The 22,154-nt window shown below is 43.2% G+C and overlaps 1 long non-coding RNA gene across 1 annotated transcript in view; it reads left to right on the top strand.

The window, feature by feature from the left end:
• The window catches only part of LOC146812618 (uncharacterized), a 43,781-nt gene extending 25,425 nt beyond the window's left edge, over positions 1-18,356 (top strand). Inside the window, exons 2-4 of the long non-coding RNA XR_014966878.1 lie at positions 17,288-17,399; positions 17,614-17,726; positions 18,253-18,356. This is a non-coding gene — a long non-coding RNA (uncharacterized LOC146812618). The remainder of the gene's footprint in view (positions 1-17,287; positions 17,400-17,613; positions 17,727-18,252) is intronic.
• Positions 18,357-22,154: the final 3,798 nt, after the last annotated feature.

Genomic DNA, 22,154 nt, shown 5'->3' with positions numbered 1-22,154 from the left:
ATATATGAAAAAGAAACAGGGGTTGAGCCAATATGACGTCGGCAACGCTAGGCCAACAACAATAGAACAAGAATACATTTACCAATGCTGACGACCCTTTAATGCATTCTCTTGTTTCATGAGCGCGCAAATTAATTACGGCGACCACCATTTATTTTTTTACATTAGGAAATATTCAGAAATCATTTTCACACGAAAACTCAAAGACATTTTTTTTTTTTTTGCAGAGTTTTATATAACACAAACTTGACCCAAATCGGGTATCAGGACGCTTTACATTAGTACCAGTTACGTTACATGAGGACACCCATTTATTTTTGTTAGGCACGGGGAGATTAAGTGATTTGCCCAGAATCACAGGATGTTCAGCGTCATTGCCGAGACTCGAACCCAGTTCCCCAGATTCGAGGTCGACCGCCCTAGCTGTTAGTCCAACTCCTCTCCCCAGTTGACCAACATACATGAAAAACAATTCCAGCAGTTTTTTTTTTTAATCACATTAATAACCGACAAAACATTAAACAAAGATCAAAACGTACACATGTGAAAAACATCAACATATTCATACCTGTGTGTAAACCTAAACAACCTTGTGTCCTGCTTCTGAATTTAATATCCCACCGAGAGCCGCACTCATTTAATCATTCACCCAGCTCGTATCAGCTGGGCAGAACCAGAAGAGTGACAAAAATAACTTAAAATCAATAACAGGTGACAGGGATATCTTCTTTACATCATTTCAACCTAATCATATTCCCTGTACACCAGTACTGTCTTTAAAACACCCTCTCTAGTGGGCACCTGATACTGAATTTTTACATACACAAGTGGAGCAATATGCATAATTATTTTTATGCCATGCCGGCGAGTTAAAATATTTACCAATAAACGATGCAGTTTACAAGATATATACACACACGTTTGCTCATATATTACCACTGGGCAGTGTAATTGACCTCATAAACCAGTGCTTTTTGATTCACAGATCCCACTCTAGGATCAGTTTACAGTAGACAACACCTGGCACCAAACTCACAAGGCTTAAATCTTGTGATTCTGTCTCACTGGAAAAGATGGAACTTGTGCCCTGGATAGGTGTAAATATCTTCGTTTATAGCGGCTGCACATGGAAATCTAGCGGTTGTGTGTCGTTACAACGCATTCCGTTGCAACACATGCCTTTACCACGCATGCGTTACAACGGAATGCTATTTCCACGCATAACCTTTACCACGAATATTCCTTTACCACGCATACTTTTACAACGATTTTCTTTATAAATTCATGCATGGTAATGGCATACTCTTGGTAAAGGTTATACCCCTCCCCTGTACCCTTACGTGACCCCCCCAGCCCCCAATCCTAATTATAATTACCCCTGCCCGTTACCCTCAATCCATATATATATTTTTTGTAAACTTATATTCCCCTTACCTCTTCACGTCCTCTCCTCTCCTTGATCTTCCTTGGTGACGTCCTATGTCGTAAAGAGGAAGCATCATTCAGTTTCCTCTAAAACGACGCCGATTCCCTCCACTTTCCGACGTTACAACAGGTTCTGTTTTGTTGGGGGGGGGAGACCCCCCCAAGCCCCCTTTTTTTCCGCACGCATTTTTTTTTATTTTTGGGGGGAGACTCTCCAAGCCCCCCTTTTCTAATTGTAGCCTTTAACACACTTCTTCGCCGACAGTAAAAAAGGACTGAACCGGACAAAGAAGAAGACGTTCCAGTGCAGCTTGCGTGGTAAAGATGGTCGTGGAAGGCATACGCGTGGTAAAGACGTTTACGTGGTAAGTGTACCGTTGTAAACGTAACGCGTAGAAAAGCCTTCGTGGTTAAGGATGTTTCCCAAATCTAGCATGGTATAAAACATATATGCAAATCCACTTCGCAACATGCTGTTTATTACCATCATTGAGCTAGGGACGGCATGGCAAACTGGAAGTTTTGCCTCGATCTCCCCTCTCCACACCCAACAATAGTAATAAATAGCACATTACGGATGGCTCTCTCTCCAGCACTTCTCAAACCAACAGGTGATGCGACAGGGGTGTCCCTTGTCTCCCCTACTACTCGCCATCATGATCATACCTTTGGCGGAGTGAGTGTGGCTAGATGCACTGGTCAAGGGGTTGAACTGGGTGCTAACCATTTCAGATCGGATAGCGTTATATGCCGATGACCTTCTACTTTTTATACCATGACCCGAAGGAACATGGACCTTGGGTTTCTTGAGATACTCTAGATTTTTGGCTGACTTTCAGGGATCATGGTCAATGAACCGAAATCCTCCATGTACTCATATGTTGTACCCAAAAGGATCTACAAATTCTAACAGAATGCTTTAAAAAATTGGCATCTATATTACAGGAGATCCACAGAGGGCGTGGGACAGTAACATTTGTATTTGTATTTGTAATTGAATTTGTAGGGCGCACAGCTACCCACAAGGGGTCTCCCGGCGCCGATAGATTCAATGATTACCCCTCACAGTTGTTAAAGAGGAAAGAGCCAGGTTTTGAGGTCTTTGCGGAATTTCAGTAGAGATGGTTCGAGTTTCAATGTAACCGGAAGAGAATTCCACAGCCTAGGGGCAGCGCAAGAAAAGGAGCAGCCGCCCATTCTCATAAGTTTGAAGCGGGGAATCACAAAGTTGCCCTGAGCTGATGATCTGAGGGTGCGGGATGGAAAGTATGGTTGAACCAGGGCCTTAAGATAACCTGGGGCCGACCCTTGCTTGATTTTATGCAGAAAACAGAGGGCCTTGAATTTAATACGGTTTGTAATACGAAGCCAGTGAAGGTCTCTAAGAAAAGGAGAAATTGAAGATCTCCATGGGACCTTACAGAGGAGGCGTGCAGCTGAATTCTGTACAAGCTGAAGTCTCCGCTGAAGCTCCTGGGTAATGCCAAGGTAGAGCACATTGCCGTAGTCCAGGCGAGAGGTGACTAAAGCCTGGACCACCTGGCGTCTTGTCCCTACTGGGAGCATCCACAAAATTTTGCGCAGCCACCCCAGGATGGAGAAGCAGGTGGCCGCTACCTTAGCCACCTGATGTCGCATGGAGAGCGATTCATCCATAACAAAGCCAAGATTGCGAACCTGGGTCGCTGGAAGAGGTAATGGGCCCATTTCTGCCGGCCAATGTGCAGGGCCCCAAAGGTGCTTTTGCTTGCCCAGAATGAGCACCTCTGTTTTATCTCCGTTCAGTTTCAGGAGGTTAGCCTGCATCCACTCTGCCACTCGGCTAAGTCCTAGTTTAAGAGCAGATGGGGAGTTAACTGCGGCCAATGAAAGGGAGAAAAGAATCTGAGTGTCATCGGCGTATGAGTAAAGGGAAAGACCAGAGTCTTCCACGATGGTAGCTAGGGGTCTCACGTAGATATTGAAGAGCATAGGGCTAAGTGAAGACCCCTGCGGAACACCATACGCAGATGAGCGAACAGAGGAGGAAGAACCGGACGAAACAACCTGAAAGGTGCGATGATCTAGAAAAGAGGCCAACCAATCGAGAGCAGAGCCAGTCACTCCAGCAGTTCTCAGGGCTCTCAGAAGAATAGAACATTCAGCCTCAATAAGACCAGTTGAGCTGGAACCTCGGAGTCTGGACCAATCTTCTGCTGACTATGCTGGGCCGCTCATCCATTTACAAAATGGCCATCCTTCCATGCCTGCTATATCAATTGCAGAACTATCCCTTCCCTCTATCCTGCTCTTTCTTTAAGAAAACAGATTATTGCGGGACTTCCCCAGGGATTATCGAACCCGGTTTGGTTTCACTGTCAGGTGACCGAAGGCTAGTTGACCTGGTAATTTTGTGTAATTGTGCTAATTTAGTCTGTGGCATTTTATTTTAGTAATTGATATTTAGTCTGTGGCACTTAATCTTAATTTGATTTGGATTATTTTAGCTCTAGGATTTCCTCTGCTTATTCTTCTAGCTGGTTGGTAGTCACTGCCCTTTCCCGCCATTTCATGCTCCTGCTGGTTTTCCCACTCTCCGCCCTCCTGCATTCGTGCCAGCCCCTCCCACCTCCCAGGACTACTTATGAAGTTCCGCTACACGGATCCAGTGAGTATCCCTTTACCTTCTGGTATAGTGCGCCACTCCCCCAGCTGCCGCTGCCAAGTTCCATGAAACTGTGCCTCACATACAACCCTCAAGGCCACCAGTTCGGTGCTGCCGTCAAGTGACGGCTGTCTAACTGACCTGGTTATTTAGTGTAATTGCGTTAATTTAATCTGTGGCATTTTATTTTAGTAATTTATTCAGTTGCACTTAATTTTAATTTGATTTGGCTTAAGGTTTTTTTCTGCTTATCATTCTAGCTGGTCGGTAGTTACTGCCCATTCCCGCCATTTACCGCTCCTGCTGGTTTTCCCATTCTCTGCCCTCCCACCTCCCTGCCAGCCTCTCCCATCTTCCAGGACTTCTTTTGGAGTCCGCTGAGCTGCTCCAGTGAGTAGCCCTTTACCACCTGGTATAGTGCACCACTCCCCCTGCTGCCGCTGCTCTGCTCCACAAGACTGTGCCTCGCACACAACCCCCAAGACCGCCTGTTCAGTTCTGCTGTCAGGTGATCGCTGTCTAGCCGACATGGTAATTTAGTGTAATTTAAAGTAATTTAGTCCGTTGCACTTTATTTTGATAATTTAATCTGTGACACTTTATTTTGATTTGATTTGACTTATTTTGGCTCTAGGGTTTTATTTGGTTATTCTTCTAGCTGGCTGGTAGACACTGCCTGTTCCTGCTATTTCCGGCTGGTTTTCTGACTCTCTGCCCTCCTGCCTTCCTGCCAACCCCTCCTATCTCCTTGGCCTACTTATGGTGACCGCTACACAGACGGTGTGCACCTGCGTACTGCAGGCATGCAGCTGGCATGTCAAAGGCAAGCCTGTTAGTGCTCGTCTGTGCCTGGACCAAGCCCAGCGCCAGGACCCCTCGTTCTTACACCCCAAGAAGATACTCTGCTGCTGACCTCTGAGCCCTGGACCCCAAATGCACCAACAGCCCCATGAACCACCAAAGGACCAATCTCCTGCTGACACTGATGCCTTACCTTCAGCACTGAAGCAACCAACGTCCCCAGCAAAACCGCTAATAGCCATACCCGCTACATCAACTGAGAGATCCACAACAACACAACAACACTCCCATGCATCCTACGCAACACATGTTCTCTCAGAAAACACACCAGGGAGATCTGGGACACTTTCTCTTCCCTCACAGAAACCTGGCTTAACCATGCGTACGCACCAGACATCACCATCGCCATCCCCGAAGGTTACAAGATAACTCACTCAGACCGAACCAACAAGCACAGAGGCAGAATCGCCATAATCTACAGAGACACCATCCGCTGCACAACATTCCCCGACAAACCAGCACTGGTAATGGAATACCTCAACTTCCAACTCCACACAGCCAGACAGGAAAAACACCATCACAGGTACCCTTGCCTACAGAACACCAGGAGCACGCACCAGTTTCTGCAACACCATCCCAGAAATCATCGCTCGCTCACAATCAACGCCCCCAACAGTTACACTCACCTTAATTTCCACCTTGATGACCCCAGTGACGCCAACTCCGTCGACCTCTTGGAAAGCATGAGCAACATTGGACTCAAGCAGCTTGTCACCTACCCGACCCATATCGCAGGACACATGCTCAACCCCTTCTTCACCTCCAGCGACAGAGTCAGACACATCCACACCACACCACTCACCTGGTCCGACCACCACAGCATACACTTCACTATTGCAGGACCCAACTATGTCGGTGCCAGGCCCTTTAGATCCACGCATAGAGCTGAAAAAAGATATCAGAAGACCAGTGGTATGACACACTCTGCTCCCACCCCCCAGACTCCACACAAGACCCCAAGCAAGCAGCAAAGAACTTCACCCACTGGATCACGAAATGCACCAGCGCCCCACTAAGACAACTAAGGTTAAAGAACATTGCAAAAGAGCAAGGTGGTTCACTGAGGAACTGCACTCCACCAAATGCAACTGCCGTCAACTCAAAAGAAAGTGGAGTATCAGCAAAAAAACAGAAGACCGTAATGCCCAACAGGATCGCCCTCAAACAGTATCACCGCCTCCTGAAAAAAATCAAGAAGAACGTCCTAGCAGATCACATCGAAACCAGAGCAAACTACAGCAAAGAACTCTTCGCCATCTTGAAGGAGTTCACCAATCCCGCAGCTGTCGAGAATTACATCACTCCCTCCGAGGAACTGTTTGATAACCTCGCAGACTTCTTCCATCTTGGCCATCTACGAAAACTTCAAACGCTAACCCTCCGCTGCAGGCATCATCAACCAGCTCACATACATGAACACAAATGCTGAAAACCTTCTCACCCACTTGGAACTACTCACCACACAAGACACCATCTCCATCATGAGCTCCATGCACTCTGGGGCACCCACAGACCCATGACCCCACCAAGTCTTCAACCTCGGAAGAAAGACAGTAGGCAACAAGCTCAGGAAGGTTCTGAACACCTCCATTCTGCAGCCAACTTCCCTGAGGACTGGAAACAAGCTGAAGTGAGGCCCCTCCTGAAAAAATATTTGATGACCCTGTCTATTTGAAGAACTACTGGCCCATCTCACTGCTCCCCTACCCAGCAAAAGTCCTTGAGAAAGCAATCAACCAGCATCTCACCCAGCAATCCCCTTAGGTTTCTCCCTCAGCCCGACCCTTTTCAACACCTACATGACCCCCATGGCTGACACCATCAGATCACACGGGCCCAACATCATCTCCTATGCCGATGACACACATCTCATCCTCTCTCTATCTGACGATCCCTCCAACACAAAAGCCAACTTCTACAGATGCATTATGAATACTGGATGAAGGATAACTGTCTCAAACTCAACTCAGACAAAATGGAAGCCCTCATCTTTGGGAACAACACCACCATTGAGTGACTCATGATGGCCCACGGAGCTCCATACATGCCTTCAATCCAACAGACCACACCCGCAAACTCAGGCGTAGCTGGATAACAAGCTATCCACGAAGAAACGAGTCAACGCAGTTTCTTCCACCTGCTTCCACACCCTTCGCATGCTCCCAAAGATCTTCAGGTGGCTTTCAGTAAACACCAGAAGGACCGTCACACAGGTCCTCATCACCAGCAGACTGGACTATGGAAACACATTCTGGAATTACTGCACGCCTCCTGAAGAGACTCCAAACAGTACATAAGGACTCACGTCACACCCCATCTCAAAAAAGCTGCACTGGCTCCAGATTCAGACGAGATGATAATTCAAGATGCTGACCCACACCTACAATTCCCTGCATGACAAAGGACCAGCATACATCAACAAACGCCTAACCTTTCACCAACCACCAAGACAGCTCCAATCAGCCTCTCTTTACATCACAGGCAACCCACATACCCATCGAGCCAACAGCGGAAGACACTCCGTCTCGCCCCTAGCAGCCAAGGCTTGGAGCAACCTCCCCCTGCACCATCACTCAAACAATTCAGATGAGATCTAAAGACCTGGTTGTTTGAATAATCAACCTCCATGCAGCAGCAATCAGCTCCAGTGCCTCGAGACCCTTACATGTGATTTGCTGAACACTTTAAATGATTGATTGAATGATAATAATTTGAAACCCAATGTTTTACCAGGTATCAATGGTACTGCTAGCTCTCCACATATTTGCTATACAACTCTTGTTCTTCTTTCTAAGATCTGTCAAGAACTTTTTGCAAGTACATTGCTAACCTGGATATGGTTAGAAACGTACTCCTGCCGTGGTCAGGAGTAAGTTCCTATTCAGCCCAACAGTTACTCACCCAACTATCTGTTCATGCACTACCGACATAACATGTAACCAGTACCACGCCATGCTTTTTTAGATCACTGTGACTGCACTCATGTGCGCGTTATGTTATGTTTGTCGTTAATACAGTCCATTATGCCACCTGTAGAATGCCTCAAAGTACAAGCAGGGGGTGGGGATGGAACATACATGATGAAAAAGAAGGACCAGGCAGGAGCAAAGAATGGGCTACAAAAGATACAATAAGGCAGGAATCTGGTGGTTTCCAAAATCCTATTATCTCATGGGAAGGAGGAGTTGTCATCCAAACGTCTGGTGACAGATAGGAAAGGGGCTAGCAGAACTGGAAAAGTGGCAGAAGTCATAAAGGAAGGAAATAGTGGTAGTGACTGAAATAAGGGCCTGGCAAAAGTGTTAGCATGTAGTCTTTTGTCTGCTTTAGTGAGCTATACTGACCATTAAATTCCCACTCCAGCATGATAGGCATAAGTCAAAGATAAGGGCCTGGAAAAGAGGGCTGGACTTTAACAGCTGGTACAGCCCGCTACGGAGGGCTATAAGGCTATTAGAACATTCCACACCATGAAGTTGAAATGTACTAGTCAGAAAATACCTTCTTTCAGTATTAGGGGTTTAAACAAGTTTATCACGCCCCATATGGCTCAACAGCTGCTGAGCCTTTCACAGCTACTGTTTGCCTTCTTACAGCCCATCTCGTACATTACTTCTATTCATCAATGAATGAATTAAATCTCTAAGGAGCCCTCCCCTCATTTGAAGTAATCCGTCTGATACAAGTCCCCTATGGTGATGACACACTCCGATCCTGCGTCTCTCATGAAATGCTTCTCTAAATTCATAGTCAATGCTTTTAAGATGGCATATCCTTTGAATCTCTCAAAATATGCAATGAAAAACTTGAAATACAAGATCCTTCGAGATTTCCCAGAAACCCTTTTCACAGACCAATACCAACTGAAAAGGAAGTCTTGAAAGTGACCCCTTCTCTTCAGCAATCTATAGTCCACCTCCTAACACAAAATCTGGACTTCTCGTCACTAATAAGGATTTCCTTTGGACATAAACTCAAATGTGTATCACCTGTCGGCATCTTTGGTAACTTTACAAACTCCATCTTTAACAATGGGAAAATCATGTTCCAAGTAAATGTTCCCCAGTCCTCCTTCCACTTCACTCCCCCCCCACCTTTTCGGCAACTATCCACTCCTGACACATCATCCCTTCCCTTGCTCCCTCTCCCATGCTAGGCTCTCCTTATCCTCAGGTTCCCTATCATCAGCACATCTGAACCACAGACCTCCCTTGACCTTTTCTGGAAGCCCTACTCTCTCCTGAGCCACAAATGCCCCCCATCTTGAACCTCCTGTCCTCTTTATCTCATCTCAAGTAGTGGACATACTTAAATAAGACTTATCAGTGTTTAGCAACTAGCTTACAATTCATAAATGTTGCCTAAAACAACCTCAGCAGTCAGCACCCTTCTCTGAATAATAGACCACAAGAAATCAGTATCCCCAGGGGCAACCACTCCCTCAGACCTAAGCAGGCGTATTTTCCCTTCAATGAAAAAGTCACATGCAAAACGCACAATGCAATGGTGTTTACTTTCCTTCTGTTGTGTTGTCTTTTTCCTTTTTTCTCTGTTTGTCGTCTTTAATATGCTGTATACAAAGGTATAACGTGAATTACCTAATTGCTGTTGCATTGTCAATAAAAAAAATAAAAAAAGGATGTAGGTATGAGATTATCATTTGATGACCTGATGCTGTACTTTTATGCACTATGTTAATACATTAAATTAGGGCACTGAGCTTAAATTAATCAAATTAAGGTCACTGATTTGCAGAAATAGTGGGCTTACTTTGGAGCATTCCTGTGGATACACAGTTTAGTTGTATAAATCTATATATGCTTTTTTCTCACACAAAAAAAGTTTTAAGTGAATTAATAGATGAATTTGTCAGTTAAAATGTTACATTTTAAACTCTAGCACCTTGCAGTGTTGTCATCAATGATATCATTTCAGGTGTTGCATTGATGTTAAAAGCTTTGTCAAAAAGTCACCAATAACTATTATCAAATATATATTTCATAAATTCACCAATGCAATGCTTAATAATAGTGATTGTAACAAAATATTCTCAATAAAGAATCCAAACAAAAAAACAAAAAACAAAAAGGCACATGCAATCTCATCAAAGCACCAAGCCCACTGACAATCAGCCACATAACCAAACACAAGACTACCTACCCATTTCCACCGTCATCATAAAGCACAGACACCCTGACTTACGTCACACAGCCACCCAAAAATCACACAAACTCAATCAACCAAAATCACTCAACCTTATCTAAGTGCACATTGTACCCCCGGACACCCTGTTTACAAACTCACCAGCTCTTCCCTTAGATGCATGCTTCATAACTGCTGCAGTCAAATACTGACTCGAGGTCACTGAAATGATCAAGTATTTCAACATTGACACCATGTTTCTCACTGAAACGTGCCTCAATGATGCTACAAACAATATTCTTCTTCTACTGCCCCCACTCTACTCCATACTGTGTTGTGACCTTGAAGACATGCATGGTGAGGGTTTAGTGGTCATTCACAGAAACTCATTAAACTGTAGGCTTCTTCCCATAAATCACTTTCAATCCTTTGAGTGTATGTCTTTTGAAATCTCGCGAACTGCTCCCAACCTCACAATGAATGTTATTTATCACCCTCTGGACAGACCCAACACTTTTGTCGAATAACGCATGGAGCTCTTCACATCCTAATAAATAAGGTCAGACAACATCATCTTCCCAGATGACTTCAAAAATCACAGGGGTACTGAGGACAACACATCAATGAACACCTTCACCTCCTTTCTTACCAACAAATCACCCCCTGCAACACTGCCAGAAACCCACACAATGCAAGAGCTACACTCTGGAACTGTTCATATGCCACCTAACAGCCAATGATTCTATCCTGGAAGAGTGGTCTAACTACTTTCTAATCCCCTTCCCGGTGTGCTGTACCTAGACTAAAACCTCCAGTCAACCTAGAAAAGGAAACAATCTGGTTTAGGTACACAAGTAGAATCGATATCGAAGCCCTTGTGAACACAGCTCTACAGATTCTTGCATCAGTTGTTCCCAAACTTAACATCAACAAGACCTCAGGTAAATGTAATAACTTAATTGAATCCTCAATAGGATAGTTTGCACCCCTGAAGAGCAAGCGCAGCAGACCTAAACCTTCTCTACCTTGGTTCTCAAAAAGATTTTACGAAGAAAGGAAGCACCTCAGAAATTTCAAGAAAGAATGGAGATGACCACCCTACACTATGACTCTGGTAAGGCTGAGATCTGCAAGGAAAAAACTACAAAGGACACATCTTTAGAGCCAAGTCAATGCATATCAGATCCATCCCGGATACTGCTAACAACAGAAGAAGGAGGCATCAAATATTCATATTTTAAAGCATTAGCTTTTAAAGCTATGTTGTCTTAATTCGATGACTCCACTCAAAGCAAGCAGTCAAGCAGTCGGGCGTTGGTCAATAGATAGTAGCTACTTCATCGCAGTAAGCTTTTTAATCAATTGTTTTGTACATTTTTAATGCACTATTGTTACGGTTTTTATTACCTATATACAATAACTTATTCAAATTGTAGAATTCTAACAACAGACATACATTTTTATTTAAAAAAATTAAACAGGCTAACAACTCTTTTTCCAAAACCACACTCAAGTCGTCTGAGGCCTTATGAAACTATTTTGTGGATTTCTTGCTTCAAAAAAGTTTAAGACGTAAATATCTCTCTGCCTGCTACCTTTGAGAAGAAGGCCAAGGAAAATGTATTATCTTTCAATTCACAGTGCCCTAGTCCCTTTACACCCCAGTTTCAGAACCAGAATTACAGGTGAACATGTCCAAAGTGAAACCCTCAAATCATCTTTCAGACACCATCCCTAGCTACATCAGTAAAGACCTCGCCAAACAGCTACTCCCATTTTGGTCCACCCTGGGCAACTACTTCCTCCAACAGGGTACATTTCTAGTCTGTCTAAAAGTTGTCCAAAACTCCCCACTGACCCCCAATAACCTTACCAACCTCCATCTAGTCTCCACCATTCCCTTCTTAGGCAGGGTGATTGAAAGCTGCATAGCCTCCCATCTGTCGCCTCACATCCATGCAAACAACGTCCTCGCACTCCGATCTGGCTTCATGCAGGGCTACAGCAATGAGACTTACATTTTGCAGATTGTGGACGATGCTCTGCGCATCCTTGACACTGGAATCTTATGCCTTCTTGTTCTCCTTGATCTCTCTGCCGCATTTGACACAGTCAACCACCATGATCTGATAAGCGCCATGGAGAATCGAATGGTCATTGAGGGTGTAGTCCTTGACTAGTTTACCCCTTCTCAGGTTTTGAATATTGGGAGTGCTGCCTCAAAGCTAGATAGCCTGCAACAGGTGGTCACTAAGGCTTGATTCTTTCTCTCACCCTATTCAACCTCACTCTGGGGCCTCTTCGTGTCACCCTCTTTCCCCTGTACACTAACAGTAAGCAAATCTACTTGAATGTCTCATTCCCAAATGACATTACCCTCTTATCCAACACCTTGATGAAAATTCATACATGGATGTCAACTCAGCACCTTAAACTCAATTCTGCAAAAACAGAATTCCCCCTTATATCTCAGAAGAAATACAACCTATCTGGGCAAAAATTGATAGCATTCTCCCCTGCCTTGGAGGTCGAACAACCCATTTTTCAGAATGCCAAGTCACTTTGCTTCACCGTCAATAGCTGGCTCAACTTCCAGAGTCACATCACCATCACGGGCAAGAGCCCCTTATTTCAGCTAAAGCTGCTCTGGGGGATAAGGTAGTTTATCCCAGAACAAGACTTGTTGTACAGCGTTGGTTCTCTCCAGACTTGACTATGGGATCTCACTATTCTCAGGCAACCCCAAAGTTCATGTAAGTCAGCTCAGAGTTATTCTACATGCTGCAGCCTGCTTTGTTACTGGTCACATGAAACTTGACCACACCCTTCCTATCCTGTTATCCCTCCAATGGCTGCATGTAGAGCCCAAATTAAAACACCTGCACTACTCAAAAGGCACTGCACCACTCCTCGCACTGAAAAATTGAAAATGTCTGTGGCAAGCTGGTGTACAAGAAATGCCCAATTCCTTCTCCTGGAGCACCCCACCTTCAAACATGAGGGGTAAATAAACCATCATTCTCTGGAATGCCACTAGGATTTGGATCTCCCTCGCTCCGACCCTCCATATGACCACATGTCATGCTACCTTCAAAAAGGAGCTCTTCTCATTGAAAGACACTGTGGGCTAAATCTTTTATCTCCCACTCACTGTCGAATGTGTGCTTTCAATTTTTCCTGTGTTGTGGCTCTAATGTACTCCTGCATTGATTGTTAGTAACTGTACTCTTCTAAAGTGCTCTTATGGCCCTGGGCCACTAAATAAATAAATACAAATTTATAACAATCGTTCACCACATCCCTTATCACAGTAATTAACTATTACACATGGACAGCAAAAGCTATGGAAATATACAGAATTCAGTCTCTGATTCTCCCTCTGCTCTGATGATTTGCTTTTCTGCATTTGGCAGAGGGTGGGAAAGCAGCAGCTGAGCAGAATTCCCACATCTTCATTCCGAGGCTCCAGTGACACTGGGAGTAATGGCAAATGGGAGTGGGGATGGCGTGCTGTGTGCCCTCATCAACAGCTGGAGTCTCCAATTTTTTATTTAATAAGAGCTACTCATGTTTAATAAAAAAGCATCCAGAGCTACTAATATTAATTGTTTTCTAATAGTGACCACGTCAGACAAGATTTCATAAGTGGCCACCCATGCAAGGTTACCAGCAGTGATCACCTCAGTGGGTCGAGCAGGGTTGCCATCAGTAGTCTAAAAAGCCTTTTTTCAATTTTGAATGCTTCTAATGGGATGATACACAACAGTCATAGCTGAAATTCGACAAGCACCAAGGTATTATTAATATTGCATATGTTTCACTCAAATAGCTTTAAATACATTTTGGATATCAAAAACCAAACAAACAGCAACGGCGGACCTTCTATGCCGCACCTCGTGCCAGTTCCTATGTGTGAAGGCGCTGTGCAACCAACCCCTACGCCAGCCGTTGAGTGGCGTCATTGTGCTCCAGATCAGAAAACAATTATAACAAGTGGGGGTGCGCAGCTCCCAAAGTCCAACAGGCCAATGTAGGTTGAAAAATGTGCTTCTTTAATTGGAAAATTTTTGCTTAAAAGCATTAGGGGCCTCATGTAGGTAGCCAAATACCGGTCGGTAACGGCCGATTTTCGGTAATTATACCGTTACCGACCGGTATTTTGGCTTTTGGTATGTAGGGGGAGAATTTCTGTATTCGGAATTTACCGAATCGGTAAAATTACCGAATCGGTAAAATTACCGATTCGGTAATTTTACCGATTCGGTAAATTCCGAATACAGAAATCAGATGTAGGGGGACTGTGTGGTGTGTGTGGGGATTCGTTATTTACCACCAACTAATAGTTGGTGGTAAATGACGAATATGTGTGTAAATGCATTATTTTGCCCGTAGATGTGTGCAATGTGGCAGACACACATGCCCTCAGGGCATGTATGTGTGCCACATGTGCACACATGGCCGAATCAGGGGTGCAACAGGGTGTCAATGTGACACCCTGCCACCCTTGCATGTGCTCCCCCATTACCGAATCGGTATTTACCGATTCGGTAATGAGGCATACCTTCCCATCAATGGGAAGGTATGCCTCATTACCGATTCGGTAAATACCGATTCGGTAATTACCGAATTATTCCGAATCGGTAATATTTACCGACCAATTACCTACATAGCATTTACCACTTCATAAATACCGAATCGGTATGATTCGGTATTTATGAAGTGGTAAATGCAAGCCCACCTACATAAGTCCCTAGATTTTTTAATCAATTCAGCCAACGCGTTTCGTTCCCATATAGGAAACTTCCTCAGGGCTGTAAAGATACAATAAGACCACATATAAATAACAAATATGAGAGACTAACAAACATAAGCAGCACACAAAAGGCAAAAGGGCACAAGATATAAAATGAATAATATTTTCCCTGAACAACAACACAGTGCTGTCCCACAAATACAAGATTAAACTGCAGAGACACCATAGAAGAAGAATTTTAAACAAAACACAGTATATTTGAAAACTCACATACACTAAGCCACATAAGGAAGATTTTAAAAGCACATCATATTATTAGGACATTAGCAGTGATAACACTGGAACACAACAATTTAATGATATTAAATAAATGGTGTACCAGGATAGTGGAGTTGTTCTGATGGTATAATTATACAATTCTTACTTCCTACTGACGGTATTGTTTAGTCGAAAGAGGTAGAGTATACAATAAAAGAGGGAGGAGGGAAGGGGGGGAGGAAAAGGTAACACAAAAATTGAAACCTAAAGAGGAATTCGAAAGTACTGCCAATTCTCAAATCAAGAGAGACCTTAGATAATGCTTACCAAGAGTAATATTGACTGAGAATCACAATGTATATCTGCCAAAATTGCAAGAGCCCATTGCATAACGGACGATAGCTGTTCATGCAAAATGTGTGTCATGCTCCCAAGTAGCCCTAGTAAGCAACATGAAAAAAAGAGCGACAAAGAGAAAATGGTAAGACATAAAGATCTCCAAAGAGAGTTTAAGAAAAGATTGCATAATAACATTCAAACCAAAAGAAAATACAATAACAATCATGATAGTATCCGAATAACATCAGAGTCAAAAGAGACCCGGGTATTCACTACAGCGACTGCTTCAGGAGAAAGACTTAACTGTGAACACACCTGAATCAAAGCCCAAGCCACTCCAAAGTTGGAAGACCCAAGTCACTCAGGGGTTAGCAAGAATTTCAGATCAGTTTTGTGCTGCTGTGATACCTCTCCGTTTGGCCCGTATCTGATGAGAAAGTAAAAAAACCAGGTGGGACAGATTGCATAATGCCAAAGCTAGGCCAGATGGTATATCCCAAGATAAAATTAGAGAGGATTATATTTTGAAAACCATTAAAATCTTGAGTCACAAAAATGGTCCCCAATAAGTTCCAGGTTGCCGAGACGGATTTCTTAGGGATGCGTGGTATATCCGATTTGATTGGCCTCTTTGCATGAATGGAGGGCGGAGCTCTGTACATTTAAACCCGGCTGTGATGGTAACCCGTGTTGATAGGAAGCACGATATACGGCACGTTCCCGGATTGCGAGGTAAGAAGATACGGGGCGTTTTTCTGAGAGTAGGGATGTGTGATTCTTATCCCCCTCCTAGACAAGTGTTCGTACATGGGTTTTTGAGGGTGCGTCTTTGGATGATGCCCTGTGTGACATTGCCCGGGATCGGCATTTTCTTGCTCATTGGAGTGGCTTGCCTACGCTATATTCTCCTTTATGTGGACAATTTTTTGGTTTTCATCTCCCCAGCCTGACGATATAACTTTCGGAGGGGCCCCTGTTTTCCGCATTGCGGTCCAGGGAAGGATGGTTTGATGATATTTATAACCATTTTTGATCCTCTGTTGGTTGGATACTAATGACTTCTGGGACATGTGATCCTAGTCGACTAGATGGGTTTTTAATATATGGAGGGATATCTAGTTTATTTTGCTTGATTTGTGTATTTGCTGTGTTATATATTTTCTTTCTCTTTCTTTTTCTTTTCATGGCTTGACAGGAACGCTGTGCTTAAAGCTATTACACTTTTTGAATCACGATGTAATACATGTGATTTAATTGACAATTTTTGACTCTTTATGACTTGGGACAACGCAATGATGACAAGATGAACCGGCGAAAGGTACAAAACGTGGCAATATGAATGTCTTTAGTACATTTGTGCCTAAACAGAAAAAGGGAATGTTTTTTTTCCACAATAATATCGAGCGCTATTTGGCATTCTGTTGAATGGCTTTTTAGGCAGGTACATACATTTCATCATTGGTTGTGAGGGGGCTTTCTTCCTTGCGTTTCTGAGATGGTTGGATGCTGTAGGTTTTGATTTTCTTGCTATCACTTATGTATCTTTTCTTCTTTGAAGACATCATATACATTTTCCAATATATTTCCCTTCTTTTAGATACCTACTGCTTTCTGATTATTTCATTTTCGTCATCATATCGAATTGTTACGTCTGCTTTCATTCTAAATGACTTGTTCATAAGTGCAGGTGTGTATATATGGAAGCACTATACCTATAGTGAACTTTTTGAGGACCATTTTTGTGACTCAAGATTTTAATGTTTTTCAAAATATAATCCTCTCTAATTTTATCCTGGGATATACCATCTGGACTAGTTTTGGCATTATGCAATCTGTCTCGCCTGTTTTTTTTACTTTCTCATCAGATACGGGCCAAACGGAGAGGTATCACAGCGGCACAACACCGATCTGAAATTCTTGCTAACCCCTGAGTGACTTGGGTCTCCCTACTTTGGAGTGGCTTGGGCTTTGATTCAGGTGTGTTCACAATTAATTCTTTTTCCTGAAGTGGTCGCTGTAGTGAATACCCGGGTCTCTTTTGACTCTGATGTTATTCGGATACTATCATGATTGTTATTGTCTTTTCTTTTGGATTGAATGTTATTATGCAATCTTTTTTTAAACTCTCTTTGGAGATCTTTATGTCTTACCATTTTCTCTTTATCGCTCTTTTTTTCATGTTGCTTACTAGGGCTACTTGGGAGCATGACACATATTTTGCATGAACAGCTATCGTCCGTTATGCAATGAGCTCTTACAATTTTGGCAGATATACGTTGTGATTCTCCGTCGATATTACTCTTGGTAAGCATTATCTAAGGTCTCTCTTGATTAGAGAATTGGCAGTACTTTCGCATTCCTCTTTAGGTTTCATTTTTTGTGTTACCTTTTCCTCCCCCACTTCCCTCCTCCCTCTTTTATTGTATACTCTACCTCTTTCGACTAAACAATACCGTCAGTAGGAAGTAAGAATTGTATAATTATACCATCAGAACAACTCCACTATCCTGGTACACTATTTATTTAATATAATTAAATTGTTGGGTTCCAGTGTTATCACTGCTAATGTCCTAATAATATGGTGTGCTTTTAAAATCTTCCTTATGTGGGTTAGTGTATTTGAGTTTTCAAATATACTGTGTTTTGTTTAAAATTCTTCTTCCTTGTGTCTCTGCAGTTTAATCTTGTATGTGCGGCACAGCACTGTGTTGTTGTTCAGGGAAAATATTATTCATTTTATGTCTTGTGCCCTTTTGCCTTTTGTGTGCTGCTTATATTTGTTAGTCTCTTATATTTGTTATTTATATGTGGTCTTATTGTATCTTTACAGCCCTGAGGAAGTTCCCTATATGGGAATGAAACGCGTTGGCTGAATTGATTGCAAAATCTAATGCTTTTAAGAAAAACTTTTCCAATTAAAGAAGCACATTTTTCAACCTACATTGGCCTGTTGGACTTTGTGAGCTGTGCAACCCCACTTGTTATAAACATTTTGGATATCTATTTTTCTCCAAACATCAGCTTTTGAGTTCTCAAAATACACGTTTTCATCTTAAATACACGCTTTTGAATTTTGGGATAGATATATTAATTGAAACAAACGCAAGCTTCTAATTTAGTAAGCTGGGCTACACACAGGAGAGCTACTTCCTGGTAGCTGGAGAGCTACCAGTAGCTCCTGATGTACTCAATTGAGAAGCCTTGTCTACAGTCTCTCCCTCTCTCGTTGCCCTGCGCAATCCACATATTCTTTAGAAACAGGGAAGCAGGAGCGACAGAGACCACAGAATACGACATTCAAAAGTTGACAGCAGCAGGCCTGTACCAGTGTTTATAGCCCGCTAGTGTTCCATTGTCTTCAATCGAGCTCTCAACATTCTAGTATTGTAGTATACAGCACACTGCTCGAAGGACACTATAGCAGGCCAGAGAAGGCCCAGAGGGCCTACAAGCCTTCCTCCCCACTTTACAGTATGCCTACGGTCATGTAATGGAACTTCTGCCACATTTATCTTGGTGCAAGGAGTTGGAGGGAGAGCTGAGGGCTTCTCATTTCCCTCTGTGATTTGCCTCTTGTAGGACATATTTCTCAGGGGCTTTGCCGAGTGTTCCACAGGCTGCAGAAGGCAGTGCTTAATTTGAGCTAGCGGTTGGAAGTGGAGCCCACCGGCATACATTTTGGGGGATCAGCACTTCTTTTTCCTCATCTGACTTTGACCCACCAGGAAGAGAGAGAGAAAAACACACAATGGAGAAATAGGGAGGAAGAGAAATACAGACAAAGATGAAACCAGGTGTAAGAAATCAACCTTTTTTTTTACTTTTGCTGGACTCTATATTTTGTTGACTTTAGAACTCTGTGCGCTTTATCCCTGCAAATCAGAAAAAAAATGCCTGTGTCCCCTCTTTAAACATGGCAAAATTGGCACATTCCTAATTGGTATATTTAACTTGCAAATAAGTCCCTACCTAGTCTATAGTATAAAACAGCAACGGAGTATGCTTGCTGTCAAAATAACGGTCCACCTACCCGATTTAGATGCGTTTAAACCATAGGTTTGGCTGTGGTGGTGGCTACTCCGTCAGAGTCATAGTCTTGTCGGAGAAATAGCTATAGTCTGCCGCCCCAATTAGAATGGGCAGTCATATAGCCATTTTCTTACGGTTCATCACCGACAGGCAAACCCTGGGGGTGAGGGGTATTGAAAAAGGAATAATGCCCAATGGTAATGGGGCCAATCACCCACAGCAGGCATGGTATTCTGTGAAATATCTCAGATGCGTATGTCTGTAATGGTGGACCATGACCCCATGGGCTTTCTTGTTCAGCCAGAAGTGCACTTCCTGGATCTGCCAGGGTGTTATCTGTCTATATGGTTGTTAACAGCACTGCATGTATCATATATGTGTGCACACTTTATGGAAGCAATGAAACAGATTTCTTTTTTTTTTTAAAGGAATAATGCACCACCATGGTCGATGACTTCCAAGGTGAGAGGGGCATTTTCTTCTTCATTTAAAAAAAGAAAATACAGTTTGGGACTTTCTGTTTTAAAATAAAAATGTAAATTGTTTGGCGCAGGGCTCCGTCATGTAGCCAGATCCCTGCACCAAACAGTGAAAAGCACTGAAAGGAACCACAGCATTAGCAGTTCCTGCCAATGCTTTATAAATGACCACCAGTTTGGCTGTCATTTATAAATTCAGGGGGTTGGCCCTCCAACAGGGTGACAGAGTAATGTATTCCATCCCCCTGGCAGCACAACAAGCCGTCCGTTGAATAATACATCAGGCCCAAAGTCAGAAGGTAAAATCTTTGACGGTAAATCTAGTTAGTGTATCCGACCAGCACTCCGTCGCAATTTGGCCATAAATTGCACTTAGGTCCTGGTCTGCCATGACCATTGTCATTAGCACTTTGTGCTTCTTGGTGCTTTTTCTACTTAAAATGTTTTAATTCACATCTGCGGTTCCCCTTATTGTTTTTTGCCATTTTGTATATTCATTTGTACTGTTTTTCGAATTCATTTTGGAATTATTGTCTTGCATTTTGACTTTATTAATGTTGTGATACTGCATAAATACTGTACACCTTGCCTTATGTTAAGCCCTTTCTGCTGTCTGCCACAGCTACCAGGCCGAGCTCACTTTAATTTTGGGACTTTAAAGGTTCCCCTGACAAGGGTAATCCACATTCTTACATTAGAGATGAAAAAGGACCTGAAGGAGTGAAATTAAATGGTAGTGAGAATCTTGTGGCACATTGAAGAGACATGAGGTGGAATGAACACTATGCAGTCTTGGTACTCCAGACATCCCATAGCACCGGCCGCAGACCTCTGAATAAAATTCTGGGCCCGCACATATTTTTTTACAAATAAAGCCCTGGGAACTGTTGGCTCCAGCACTCACTTAGCCCATTGTGACCTCAACTCAGGATTCAGAGCAGAGAATTCACCCAAGGTTACTGAGCTGCTATCTCTGGTCTGGCCCATATGCTCCTATTTTATGTATGTATGCGGGTTCGCATAGCGTCACCCAGGCCTGCCCGGTATCAAAGCACTTTACAAGTATGTGATACCAATTTACATTTAATATATGGATCAATTATAGTCAAGGGATGGGGACAATTTACAGCAATAAAACATTTTATGTGTGTCTAAGTCATTTTTCAACAGGAGGAAACAGTCATTGTCTTGCAACAGGGAATTATTTGCATGTTACAAAATCAAGACAGACTTGAAAACGAGAACTTCTTCCACTGAGATCTCGAACTTTACTTATATCACTCAGTGTATGGAATGCAATTAAAATACACGCATACTTAGACTGCATATTAGCATTTTTTTCAACATAACACGATGCATTATAAATATAGATTATAGTGCCCAACCTCCTCTTTACATAGAACCGCACTAGCTGGTACCATTACTTGATCTAAAGCAGTGGTCTTAGGTTGCCATCTAGTGGTCTTTTCAAAAATATATATTTTTTAAAGTTCGACACATTGTCTAGGTGAGGTATTCCAGCAGAAATATGTTTTATTCTGCCCAGAGGGCTGTACATCTCCGCAGCTTGTCTGATAAACACCGAGCATTTCCAGTGCAGAGGGAGTGCAGCCTGTTTTTCAAGGGACATTGGCGAGTTACAGAACAGATTAAGCTGGACTGGTGGGTTTCCATTCAAGGGGACGGGTATAGTGAACGGCAATGGAAGGGCACTGTGTTAGGACACAGACACTCTTTCTCACAGCTGAGAAGTGGGTAAAGTTTGCAGCTGTGCAAGAGTAGATGAGGCAGTATTTACATCCTTGGCAGGGGTGCGTAAGGGGGGTGACGTGGGAAGACTAAAGACCACCAGCGAGGAGGCTAGACTAGACAGCCGACTTTGGTGATGGAAACCAGGGTTCGAGCCTCGGGGTCGCGTCCACATCCTGTGATTCTGGGCAAATCACTTAATCTCCCCGTGCTTGAATGTGTAATGTAAATACGGTGCTATGTAAAGCGGTCCAATACCTTCGGGTCGAGTTCGCGCTATATAAATATGCAAAAAAAAAAAAGGAGGGAAACGAACATCAAAGGGCTGATCTAGAGAAACAATCTAGCTCCTTGAAGGTAAAGCTCTAGGGAAAAGCAATGCTGTCAGGACATGATTAGGCATCTGAGAGGCCAGGAGGGCTGGGCGCGAGTCAGACACATGTATGCCTGTAGGAAAATGGCCAAATGTCTTACA

This window comes from Triturus cristatus, chromosome 7, assembly GCF_964204655.1.
Source record: "Triturus cristatus chromosome 7, aTriCri1.1, whole genome shotgun sequence".
NCBI classification, from domain to species: domain Eukaryota; kingdom Metazoa; phylum Chordata; class Amphibia; order Caudata; family Salamandridae; genus Triturus; species Triturus cristatus.
The sequence above is the reverse complement of the archived record's forward strand: the minus strand, read 5'-3'. Positions and strand labels throughout refer to the sequence as shown.